Below are 4,518 nucleotides of genomic sequence, written 5' to 3' on the forward strand. Positions count from 1 at the left end.
TTAAAAGGAACATGGACAGTTCAAATGAATACAAGGGAAGAAATGTCCCCGACCAAAATGTCATGGTTCAGTCGACAGTGTTTAAGAAGTCACCCTTCGATGAGGCCACAATGTGCAAAGAGCTTGCATTTCCATTCTACGCTGTTTACCTTAACTGTGGGGTTTATGGGGAGCATCAGCAGCTTCACAGGCCAAAGATGCAACAAGGTGGGGGGGGGATCTGGTAAGTAATGGACCTTCTGCGGTTCGTCCTCTCTCTATCTTGTATCGGTTCCTTGAAGCCGTGCACTTCTGTGACTCCCACGCTGATTTCTGTCATAAGGAGAAAAAAGAAAAAGATGTGACCACAATAAAACTCTGTTACCTTGCTACAGCAAGTATATACATATAGTCACTAGTCCCACAAAACTGTAATAACAGAATTTAAATAAATATCAGTGTGCTGTGCTACTATTAAATCCAAAAACTACCAGCTCCACTCACTCTGTCCTCAACGGTTGTTTCCCATGCTGAAAAGCAGATTTTTAAAATCATGTTGAATGCATGAAAAACCACTTTAACTCATTGTATTTTTACCCTAACCACCAAACATGTAAGCCACTAGAACTTTTTAAAATACAGCCTGACCTAACAACACACTGGCTCCATTGTGATGAGACAGCAGGAGACCTGCACTGAAAATGCAATACAGACAGAGCCCAGCTGAGACAACTCTGATCAAACAAACCACAGGCGCAGCACATTGTAGCACTTATTTTTTTTGCCGTTTCCTTCGTCGTGTTTAAATCTTAATTACTTTGTTTAACTTAATGTTTTATATTATTTACACACCATTTGAAACAATTTCCCCTTCCCCTTATTTATGCCTTCCCAACAACAGTGGCAAGTTGGCAATTGCACCGGCATGCCAGATGCCCAGTCCCCGTCCCTGTGGGACGCCACATTTTCAGATCAGTGTTGCCGGCTCTAAACTAAAAAAAAACCCGTGCACAACGAAGGTTAGAGCATCTCAAAAGAGTCAAACTCGCGGATTGGATTCTGAAGCAGACGACACTTACTATCCAAGCCGAATTTCGTGAAAAACTATGCAAGCACGTCCAAAAGTGCATCTGAGCTTGTACACCCGTTATTGTCGGTGCTGGTTAACACGGCACGCAACCGGAGAGAGAGAGAGATGTGGAGGCTTAAAAAAAGTGGAGGTGACCGGGGGCTTGTCTGGTCATAACCCATGGGTCGGGCCGAGTTGGTGCGGCGCCAGAACTAACGTTCACGCGGTCTGAAACCGAACTGCAAAGCTAGTCTAAGCATGTTTCCGAGGTTATTAACGGGTGATATGACTAAAAAAGTTTTAGATTTTATTGCCAAATCTGTATCCACCTTGTGCCTGCCATGTTTCGAGCTACACAGTGTTCAGAGTACTGTTAAGCACATGGTTCACTTAAAATAGTATGCTAACAAGGCCAATTAGCTTCGGTGAGGAATAGCTTCGTCGCGATAGTAATGTTTGTAAAATTACGCTGATATTTCATGCTAAGGAATGTTATCATAAAAAATACATTCTTTCAAAATCAGATACTTACGGTCAGGTCAAGTTGATAGTGGGGTTAATCCGCTGAGCCCGCACAGACGTGGACCACTTTTTCAATCTGTCCCAACCGTCAGGAAAGACTTCACTTAGTCGGTTCCGCTTACTTGATTTTTTTTTAAATTGTTAGTTACTGTCCAATAAAATGGAGTTGACTTGTTTGGTAATCACATGTACTTAAAGCTAATTGATATTTGTAGTGCATTCTCAAAAATCTTGTTGAAACGTACATTTATTTTTTTACAAATATTTAAATAATGTAATCTGTGAGTCAAATATGAATTTATTTTAAAGACATGAACTTAATTTTAGTATGGATATTTCACACAAAGATTCCTGTTGGATTTTTAACAAGGAATTTTGATGTAGTCAAATCAAATACTCATCATGAAGATATTAGCATTTTTATTAAGCATGAGCATACCTATATATTAATGTTACATTTACTGGGCTCTTGAATAGTCTTACAGTGTAACTAAAGGGATGACCTGAGCCAGCCTAACTATAGGCTTTATCAAAAGAAAGTCTTAAGCTATTCTTAAAGGTGTTGACCGTGTCTGCCTCCAGAACCCAGAAAGGTAGTGGTTCCCACAGAAGAGGAGCCTGATAGCTGAAAGCTCTGGCTCCAATCTACTTCTGGAAACTATAGGACCACAAGGAACCGCATCCTGAGAGCGCAGTGTTCTAGAGGGGTAGTAAGGTATATGAGCTCTTTTAGATAGATGGTGTCCTGACCATGAAGACTTTGATAAAGTAGGAGAAAGAATTTTTAATTCTATTCTAGATATTTAATAGGTAGCCAATGCAAGGAAGCCAAAATGGGAGAGATGTGATCTCTGATCTTGGTTCCTGTCAGAACACGTGCAGCAGCATTCTGATTAACTGTAAAGTCCTAAGAGACTTATAGAGCAGCCTGATAACAAAGAGTTACAATAGTCCAAGCCTTGAAGTAACAAATGCGTGACTAGTTTTTCTGCATCCGCCTGAGAGACAATGCAGCTGATTTAGCGATGTTACGTAAGGTGGAAAATGCAGTCCTCGAATTGGTTTTATGGACGTTAAAGGACAAATCCTGAAAAAAAAAACAACTCCAAGATTCTTTACAGTGGAGCTGGAGGCCAGGGTGAGCCCATCTAAAGTAACTAAGTCTCTAGAAAGAGAGTTTCTGAGGTGTTTGGGTCCAATTACAAGAACTTCAGTTTTGTCTGAATTAACATCAAAAAATTGTAGGTCCATCCAACTTTTATATCCTTAAGGCATGCTTGGGAGTTTAGTTAACGGACTGGTTGCATCAGGCTTGATCGTAAATATAATTGGGTGTCGTCAGCATAACAATGAAAATTGATAGAGTGATTCCTAATAATGTTCCCTAAAGGAAGCATATATAAACTGAATAGAAGTGGTCCAAGTACAGAACCTTGTGGGAACTCCATGACAAACTTTGGTCTGCATGGAGGATTCATCGTGAGGTGAACAAACTGATGAATCTAAAAAAACTACGATTAAACCAGCTTAGGGCGGTTCCTTTGATGCCAATTTGATGTTCAGTCTCGTAAAAGAATTTGATGGTCAATGGTGTCAAATGCAGCACTAAGACCTAACAGGACAAGTACAGAGATGAGTCCTTTGTCTGATGCCATTAGGAGGTCATTTTGTAACTTTGACTAATGCGGTCCTGTGCTATGATGCACTCTAAAAATCCTGACTGAAAATCCTCAAATAGATATTGTTATGGAGAAGTCACACAGCTGATTAGCTACAGCTTTCTCGTATCTTAGACAGAAAGGGAAGGTTTGATATCGGTCGGTATTGGCTAAGACCTGGGTCTAAGTGGGCTTTTTAAGAAGAGGTTTAATTACAGCTACCTTAAAGGACTGTGGTACATAGCCTGATAAGAAAGACAATTAATCATATCCAATAAGAAGGACTAACTAGGTAAAACATCCTTGAGCAGCCCTGGTTGGGATGGAGTCTAAGAGACAGGTTGACGGCTTAGCTGCAGAAATGATTAAAGTATTTTGATGAAGGTCGATGGGAGAAAAATCACCTTGTTTCGACAGCTGTTTCAAACTTGCTGTATCAGAATGCAGATCATGCCTGTTGGAGGGCAAGAGGTGATGGATTTGTCTCTAATAGTTTATAATCTTAATTAAAGAAGCTCATGAAGTCATTGCTACTTAGACCTAAAGGAATAGATGGTTCAGTAGAGCTGTGATTCTCTGTTAGCCTGGCTACAGGGCTGAAGAGAAACCTGGGGTTGTTCTTATTTTCCTCAATTAAAGAAGAGTAATAGGCTGCTCTGGCATTACGGAAGGCCTTCCTGTATGTTTTGAGACTATCTTGCCAGACTAGATGAAATTCTTCCAGTTTAGTGGCACGCCATTTGCGTTCAGATTTACGTGCCTCTTGCTTTAATTATACGAGTCTTCTGGCTATACCATGGTGCTAGCAGTTCTTTGTTTATTATCTTCTTTTTTCAGAGGTGCAATAGAGTCTAGAGTTGTCCGTAATGAGCCTGTAATACTATCAACAAGGGTGATTTGTGAGGGGCTAAAGGAAGCAGACAAGTCCTCTGTTACAGTTAGACATGGCATGAATCAATGCTGAAGGAATCACTTCTGTAAATTTGGCTACATCACTATCAGTAAACATCTGCTGTAGAAGCTTTACACAAAGGCTATAGTCTGGTAGTATGAACTCAAAGGTAGTTAAAAAATGGTCAGACAGAAGAGGATTCTGTGGGAAGACTATTATATTTTCAATTTCAATGCATATGAAAGAACAAGATCAAGAGTGTGGTTCAGACAATGAGTCGGTTTATTTACACTTTGACAAAAGCCAATTGAGTCTATAAAGAGATAAACGCAGTACTAAGACTATGGTTTGTCCACATGAATGTTAAAATCACCTACAATAATTACTTTATCGGTTTC

This window comes from Larimichthys crocea, chromosome V (assembly GCF_000972845.2).
Source record: "Larimichthys crocea isolate SSNF chromosome V, L_crocea_2.0, whole genome shotgun sequence".
In the NCBI taxonomy this organism is placed as follows: Eukaryota; Metazoa; Chordata; class Actinopteri; family Sciaenidae; genus Larimichthys; species Larimichthys crocea.